This window comes from Berghia stephanieae, chromosome 8 (genome assembly GCF_034508935.2).
Source record: "Berghia stephanieae isolate SIO BIC M18660-M18661 chromosome 8, UCSD_Bste_1.3, whole genome shotgun sequence".
Taxonomy (NCBI): Eukaryota; Metazoa; Mollusca; class Gastropoda; order Nudibranchia; family Aeolidiidae; genus Berghia; species Berghia stephanieae.
Window position 1 is genome coordinate 48,685,971 of NC_088367.1, and position 9,540 is coordinate 48,695,510.

Genomic DNA, 9,540 nt, shown 5'->3' on the forward strand with positions numbered 1-9,540 from the left:
GGGTCTGTTAGGTTTGGCAGAAACTACTTTGCAATAGACTAGCATCGTATCCAAAGGTAGCAAGCAATTTCACACTATAGAAACTGGGATAAATTCTGGCTCCATGAGTCTATTGTCTCCGAAGGACGACTTCTTTTTTTTTTTTTTTTGTGATGAATCATGCATCTAAAAGTCAATTTAGAATTTAAATGAATTGAAAATTGAGGTTAATTTGTTTTTGTTTTTTTTTGCATTGTAAGAAATTGTATTTCTTCTCCACCGTAACAAATAGAAATTGACTTCACACTTCATGTTTGTAGCTATAATAAATTTAATTTACAGCTCTTGGTTCACCCCAGCATAATACCACTTTGATACAACAAGTCACATTTAGCCTTGTACAAAATCCAAAAATCATTTTTCTCACAATTTTTTAAACGTTTTTCATTCACTTTTACATTGAATTTCCTTGTTATGGATATAAATTTCATTTTGTGTAAAGGGGAGGGGAGAAAAAAGGGATCGAGTTGTTTTTTTACAGCTTGATAATTTCTTTTCTTCAATGTTTATTGTTTGTTTTTTCGGTTGTTTTTTTTTTTTTACCTTAAATCTATCAAAATTTAAACATTTTCGACATAATTAATTTCTTTTTGGATACATTTCAGATGTTGTTATAGCACTTAGTATGAAAATATTTCAAGGAGATTTGAATGAAAAAAGTACTAGGTTTTATGTATGCTAAGGTGTGTAATATCACAAAACCGAAGAGATTGTTTTGATTTTAAAACATGTAGTGTTATATTACTCTATAAATGTCTCACTAGCTGTCACACAATTTATCTGTATGGCAAATTAAATTTTTATACACAAACTCTGACTCTTCACTCTTCAAACGATTGAGAAATTGCTTGCCATTTAGAGAAAGCTTTTTTTAAAAAAAAAATCAAAAACATTCCATGGCTGTAGAACTAGTGAAGCAGGCACTTATGTTGATAGTAACAAGAAATGAAGTGGTTTGGAAAGTGCCAGAAGACAACAAAGAATAAATCTTCACTGCGACTATGGGGGCTCGAACCCGCAACCTTACTGGTATGACAACTCTGCCTGGCCGGGGGAGATCGTGACCCCAAAAACCTATAACATTGCTTGTAGATGAAAAAGATAAAAATTCTTGTCTGGATAAAAGATGATAAACAAATAGTGAATCAATAATATTAAGCCTATGTAGGTAAGGAGAGCCCCAATAGCTCATTGGTAGAGCACTTGCTTCAGACGCAAATTGACTGATGTTAATCCAGGTGAAGTTGATATTTTTTTACTACCCCATTTTCTTCATTTTTACTGGTGTTGAAATGACTTAAATGTGTTGCAAGTGCTGTAAAACACTTGAAAACATAAAAGTTGAGTCAATAAAATGAGAACACATTATGAATAATACCTACACACTTCATTATCGTGCAACATCGTTCAAATAGATTTAAACCTAAATTGTGCACCCTGCTGTTGAATGAATGTATTATAGTGCACTTGAATTGTTCACATTTTATTGGATTGCACTGAACTTTCTCTGTAAATCCAATCTTGTTTTTAAACTCGAGTCATCCTCGGTGTTGTCTTTTGACCTCTCATTTTGAGCAGGAGGTCACGTACTGTGTCTTCTTTCCCTTTATCAGTTTTCCAACTTGCTTTCTGTCTTTGTCTGGAATGAGATTACTTAGTTTTGTCCTGGCCGTTGCCAGAGTCCTTGACTGAGAGGGAAACAGTCAAATGTATAGTGTTAGTTTTGGGAGGTGATTTTTTTTTCCCTTGTAAATCATCTCTCTGTTATTTATTACTGATAGTTGTTATATTTCTTGTTTTTAAATTATCTCGTAAACATTTTGAGTGTATTCCTCTTAGTGGGATCCTGGATGAGACTTTTAGGTGATCTCAAACTAAGTACACTGATGGTGAGATCATGGAATCTACATCTGTTCCCTATTTGAACCAATTCCCCTTTGTCTTATTCTTACTTATTCTTGACTGGGTGTTTTAATTGTAATAATTACCATCCCATTTTCTTCCTTTTTACTTGCGCTAATTTATTATGACCTAAATGTGTTGCAAGCATCGTAAAACTCTTAAAAACAAAAAGCAATCTCAAGCCTTTTGTCCTGGGTGGGGTTCCTGCTTCCCATAGTGGGAAGGGAGGTACTTGCTGTGTCTTCTATCCCCTCTTATCTGGTTTCCAATTGCCTTCTGTCTTTGTCTTGGAGTGAGCTTGCTTGGTTTTGTCCTGACCTTGGTCGGAGTCCTTGGCTGAGAGGGAAACAGTCGAATGTATAGTTATTGCCTTGGGAGATGATATTTTTTTCCTTGTAAATCATCTCTCTGTTATGTACTGTATTATTGTTTTATTTACATATTATATTTGATTTGTTAACATTTGAGTGTTTTCCTCTTAGTGGGGACCTGTGCTTGTGTCTGGATGAGACTTTTAGGTGATCTCAAACTAAGTACTTTGATGGTGTGCTCTTGGAATCTACATCTGTTTCCTATTTGAACAAATTCCCCTCTTTGTCTTACCTTTTGTTGGGTGCTTTAATTGAATTCTATAACTTTTTACTATCCCATTTCTTCCTTTTTACTGGCGCTGATATGACCTTAATTTGTTGCAAGCGCCGTAAAACCCTCAAAAACAAACAAAAAACGACAAGCCTTTGTTGTTGTTGACATTGTTGTTGTTGTTGTTGTTGTTGTTGTTGTTGTTTTATGACTGATGCAATGACATTGAAAGTGACAGTTCCCCTGCAACTCTTGTTTTTCCTGAAATGAATTGCTGATTATAGAATGTAGAATTTTTGAAATTGTGCTGATTTTTTGACACCAAGTACCCTACTTGACTTAGCATAACCTTAAGAGTAGTAGGCATCCTTCCGTCTCAAGAGACGATGGTTTGCGCCCTGTATGGCTTTGGTCTCATCAGTCTTGTTGAGAGCAACGACGGGTGTGACTCAGCAGACCAATCCTTGCATGGCAGTCTCTACCGCAGTTGTTGCACACGTAGTTTGACTGTGTGTTTGGTGTTTGGATCTGCTGCCTCTCTTTTCTCCTTGCTCTCCTCTCCTCAAACTTCTTCTTTCTCCTCTCCTCACCTCACTTCACTCCCTCCATCACCACATATCTCCTTAAGAGTGCCATTTATCAAAACCCAAGTGTCGAAAACCAACACAAGTTTTTAAAAAAATGTTTATTACTCTTCCTCTCATTCAAAAATACCAATCAGCAAAGATTGCTTTGGATTAAAGTCAGAAATGATTTTGTTGTTTAATTTTATTGAATTTTTAAATACGAGAATATGCCATAAATTAAGAATTGATATAGTTATATTAGTGTTTTCATCAACTGTTTGGACACATTCATTCAGTAGTACCTCGTTGCTACGGTACCATTATGCAAGCCTTCATTATTAATAAGGGTGTAATAACATTTCTTTGAATCCACTTATTAAGTCTTTTCACTCCCATTAATGTTTAGTTTTTTTTGAGTTTTTTTATTTTTTTATTTTGATATTACGTGTCATACGCTGCCATGATATTATGATTGTGTTTGTTGTTGTTTTTTTATTTTGGATCAAATGATTTGTTTCAATAAGTACTTAGATAAATTTCAATAAATGATTTTTTTTCAAAGATCAAATTTATTCTTTCTTTCTTTTTTTTCTTCTTTTTTTCTTTTTCACTCAATCAGTGATTGAAAATATCTTTCCTGGGTGGGGTTCCTGACCTCCCATAGAGGGCCGGGAGGCACTTACTGTGTTTTCTATCCCCCTATATCTGTTTTCCAACATGCTTTCTATCTTTTGTCTTGGAATGAGATTACTTGGTTTTGTCCTGGCCCTGGCAGGATACCCTAGCTGGAAGGAAAACAGTCAAATGTATAGTTAGTTTTGGGAGATGATTTTTTTTGTCCTGTATATCATCTCTCTGTTATGTTTTGTTTACATGTTATATATGATTTGTAAACATTTGAGTGTGTTCCTCTTAGTGGGGACCTGTGTTTGTGCTCTTGGAATCTACATCTGACTGTTCTCTATTTGAACCAATTCCCCTTTGTAGCAATTTTTCTTGGGTTGCTTTAATTTTAATTGTATTTCTAGACCTTTTTGACTATCCCATTTTCTTCCTTTTTACTGGCGCTGATATGACCAACGCCATAAACCCCTTATAAACAAACAAAATCATAAACAAGTCTTTTCACTCCATTAATTATTAATTAATTAATTATCATTAATGTGCGGCTATGTGTCTTGTGGTATGCCACTCGCTTTGGAAGGTCCTGGGTTCGAGCCTCACGCTCGGTGTATAGTTGAGTCCTTGGAAAAGGCTATTTACTCACATTCTCTCACCTTACTCAGGTGTAAAAAATACCTGGCCGTTAACAGCGTTGTCTTTGTCCGAAACATTGTAATATTGCCTAACAGTAACAGGCGGCATGTCCCGTCCTACATGTTAAATGTTGCTGTTGACCAGGGACCCCTTGTAAAGCGCTTTGAGTACATTTAGTGGATTTTGCGCTATATAAAGCTCAATTTATTTATTATATTATTATTATATATTAATGTTATTTTGATACACGTGTACTCCACTGCCATAATGTGATTGTGTTTGTTTGTTTGTTTGTTTGTTTGTTTGGTTTTTTTTTTAACTTTTGGATAAATTGTAATTCCAGAGCTTTTTACTATTCCATATTCTTCCTTTTTACTGGCGCTGATATGACCTTAATGTGTTGCAAGTGCTGTAAAACCCTTAAAAACAAAAACAAACCTTTTCTTAGGTGTACTTAAATTGTAATTCTAGAACTTTTTACTATCCCATATTCATCCTTTTTACTGGCGCTGATATGACCTTAACGTGTTGCAAGCGCCGTAAAACCCTTAAAAACAAACAAATCACCGAGTGTGTCAGTGGCCGACTTATAGATAGTTCGAAGATGACGTCATTCAGGTCTTTGTTATTGTTTTGTTTTCATCCGCGTTTATGAGTAATGTTCACTTAACTGTATTAACCCGACTATAAACGTTCATGGATACACACAGTTTTGTGTGTTGGTCCGTTAGACTTCCGGATGGCAATGTTGTGAGCTCCTCATCCAAGCGCATACTAAGACTAATTACTAGGAAACACATTATCATTCTTGGATCGACATCTGGCTTCTGATGAACAAGTCCCCTCAGTCTTAAGAGTACGTGACGATCCTCTGTTTATGAAATATGGCCCTTTAAGCAGAAAGAATAACTGAAATTGATAACTGCAAGCCAGGAAACAGTAGGTGGCGGGGAATGGGCGACCGTCAATCATGAAAGAGACTGTGGGAAAGACAAAATGAAGGCTACTTGACTAAACCCTAAAAAAATTAATTATATGAGGAACATGCATCTGCAGCTCAACTCCTGATGTTATGCAGCTGACAAGGAATACAGGTTAGGGTGGGAAGACAGACCAGAGACTCCCCAGCATGCCATGACAAGTAAGTAAGAGTACAGCAATGTGGTCTAGTGGTATGACACTCGCCTTCAGGTCGGAATATCCTAGGTTTGAGTCCCGTTCTGAGTAGTGCATAGTTGAAATCTTGAAAAAGACTCTTTACTAACATTCTCTCTCATTGTACTCAGGTGTAAAATGAGTACCTGGCTGTTAGCAGCGCTGTCTTTGTCCTAAAAAAAATATTGTAATATGTGACCCATCGTGTCAAAATGGTATTAAGTCGGGATGAACCAGATGCTAAATAGCCAAAATTGATGCTAAATTTTCAAAAAATATGAATTTTCGGCATTGGTACCCTGAAATATCATATTCATTCGTCTCAATTAAACATACAAACTCAACCCAAGTCTGATATTTCTGGCTATAAATTCAAATTCCATCATCTTAATTATTCCGACATAATACCGTTTTGAGACGGAGGGTCACATATCACCTTAAAAGCTTCATGTCTCACTATACATGTTAAGTGTTGCTGTTGGCTAGGGGCCCTTGTAAAATGCTTTGAGCACGTTTAGTGGATATTGTTCTGTACCGACATGCACTTATTTGCAGGTCTGGGAACCCAATTCATTATAGGCTCATTGTATTGGAAATCACGCAAAATATTGTCCATTACAACAATGTTAAACTAGGCCCATAATTGCATTTGCATGTCAGACCTGAATTTATGTACACATCGCTCTGCAGAAATATGCTCAAGATTTTTACATATTTTCCCCTAACATAGATAGAAACATACTACCCGATGTGCACTTATTTGCAGTTCTGATAACCCAATTCCTTATTTGGGCTCATTGTTGTGATGGAAATTTAAAAGGAAATGGAAAATTTCAACAATGTTAAACTTGGCCCATAAGTGAGTTCGGATATTAGACCTGCATATATATGTAAAATACCCTAATGTCTGTTCCGTTGAATTTTATTTATTTATTATACACTTATAATGCCCAGGCAGTCTCAAAACGATGTTTTCACATACCTGCCTACATTTACGGATCGTCCGTAATTGTTACGGAAATTAGGTAACAATTTCGGACATACACGGAAATGGAAGAAATATTACGGATTTTGATTTCACAGCAATTTTGGGCGGAGTGTTTGAGAGAGAGAAAAAAAACATTATTTTTTTTCTTTTAAGTTCTCGCCGTTATCCAAGAAAGACCAAAAAAAAAAAAATGTTCACTTAAAGTTATAAAGGCTACTGCTCAGTTCACGCCTATGATAGCTTAGTCGATTGCCAGCTCGTAATGGTGGAGGTCAACAACGTTTATTAAACGTATAGAAAGAAGGTTGTACGCAGTAATTTTTTTTTCTTTTCTATTTTTTTAAATTTTTTGTTTGTTGTTGTTGTTGCTGTTGTTGTTGTTGTTGTTGTTGTTGTTAATTGGTGGAGTATTACTTAAATTGTACCGTTTATTACTGATGAATTTTGTGTTGGCTACTGATTTTGAAATGTTCAAGTAGACAGGTATGGTTTCACACAAATACAAGGGACACGATCCATTTACTTTTTGCGTTTACTTGATTTACACAGTTACGTCCCGCTACGACACGCCTTGAATGACGTCATCGATTTTGTAACAAAGGAAGTTAATCTACGTACACTATAAGTAAATGATTCTTTCGTCCTTTTTTTTTTTTTTTTTTTTTTCTTCTTGTGCAGCCCAAAATTTAAAATGTAAATAGGCCGTCTAAAATGATCATGAGTAAGGCGAAATGGTGATGAAAAGAACATAACCGCCTGTTTCCTATATCCCTAGAAAGAGGAGCTAGCCGTCCTTGGTGTTGAGTCTATTTTTAGCTGTCAGCTGACATTTAGGTCAGGTCAGAGGTCAATACGTCTCTACGATTTTACGCTAACACGGCAACACTCAACACACAGCAAATAGGCTAACCGGCGTCGAGCTAAAGGCAGATTTCACTTGTCTCTCGTAAAGATTTGAGATTGTAATTCGACGTTTATCGTAATAGAATATCAAAATCTTCCGACAAACTTTGTTGTTAGTGTTATCTTTCTTGGATTGCTCAGTTTTGCTTTTGAGGATCGAAAATGGGGAAAATAAATGGTGAGATAAATTTTCTCTTTACTTTATTTTCTTATGATATTTTATGACATCGAATGAATGTATTGATTGATTATGATTTTACTGAAATCGAACTCAAATTCGAAATTCGTTTTATTATTTTTTTATTTGTCGTTATAAATCGTCACATTGGTCATTGGTCATCACAAATGTCTCCCATCGCATCAATGAATGCTTCCTCACTTGACTTGACAGTATAATTTATATTTCCATTTTAAAAAATGATACAAGTAAAAGATCTGCTTTGATTTGCTGAGACTGAGTGAGAAAACTGGGTGCCTAACCGCAAACGTAAGAAGAAACTCATCACGAATCGAAGTGGCGAGATGGTATTGGTTGCCAAGAAACATTCTCCTCCTCTCTCTCTCTCTCCTCTCTCTCTCTCTCTCTCTCTCTCTCTCTCTCTCTCTCTCTATCTATCTCTCTATCTCTCCCTCTCTCTCTCTCTCTCTCTCTCTCTCTCTCTCTCTCTCTCTCTCTCTCTCTTTCTTTCTTTCTTTCTGTGGTTGCCATGGCATCACGACAGGAGAGAGATCATGTACTGTCATACACCTTTTTGAGTGGATTAACCCTGAGTCTTCCTCACACCACTCACCTGTTCCCCGTTTTACTTCTACTTCTATTTAACGTATACTCATATACATAACATCGTTTAATTAAAAGATATGTAAATGAGTTTTTAATTAAAAGGTGTTATGTAAATGAGTTTTTAATTAAAAGATGTTATGTATATATGAGTATACGTTAAATAGAAGTAAAGGCGGGGAACGGGTGAGTGGTGTGAGGAAGAGTCAGGGTTAATCCACTCAAATGAATGATTTTAAAATAATAAAGAGGAAAAATATGAAATCAATATCAAAAGAATCCAAAATAAAATATGTGTCTTTTATTGTTTCCATCAGGAGGAGCTGTCGTGGAGATGCAAGGGGATGAGATGACAAGGTAAGAATTATTCTTCTACCGTTTGTCATTTTGTCATATTTCCCAACTGGATTTAAATCTGTTGATATATTAAACGGAAGAAGGGTTTGAGTCCTGCATCTTAGTTCATTCTAAAAAAAAGTTTTATAATATTATTTCTTTTTACGTTAAAAACACTCCTTTGATGTTATTATTCCAAAGTGGAAGATGAATATTCTCCCTTTACTGTAAAAAAATTGATTAAATTTCCCTTTGTTCATCCCGTAAGGGAAATTTGTCTCTCAGGTCTATTCCAAGGGAAGACTGGAATAAACCAGGCATCAGCCTATTCCAGTCTTCCCTTGGAATAGACCCAGGCATCAGCCACAGTGCAGCGCCACAAATTGAGCTTAGGTGATGTGACTTGCTCAAGCCACACAGCACAGCACAGGTGATCGAACTCGTTAACTTTCGGGTACAAGCAAAGACCATACTGCTGATCCACGCTGCCCCTAAGACTGTATTAGACTCCATTCTCTTATCCAATCATTCCAGTGTCCTTAAATTTAGATTTTAAAGCGATGCGTTTCTGCAAGTGTCACTCTATTATTAGAATTGATGCTGTAAAACCCTTCAAAGGAAAGGGAAGAGTTAAGAGAGATGTTTTTGTTTGCTCATTTTCAGCTTGGCATTCCTATGACAAATAGGCTAGTGCCCCCCCCCCCCCCCCCCCCCCCGTGGTCATGGAGCGAGTCAGTTAAAGTTAAAGTAGTAGAAAGTAGTCCTTGGAGCCGAAGTTTATTCTGGTTTCTATAGCGTGAATGGGTAATAGAAATCACTTGCTACCCTTTGGGTTTGTTGCTAGTCTATCACAAAGTACTTTCTGCCATTTATTAAAGACCCAGCTACCCAATCCCTGCTGGATGGACACAGGGGGGGGGGGGGTCAGAAAAAAATCTTGACTGCACCTGGCATCGATCTCGGTTCCTTTGCATCTAAAGGGAGTGCTCTACCAACTGAGCTATCGGGACCCCCAAAAACAATAAATGCCT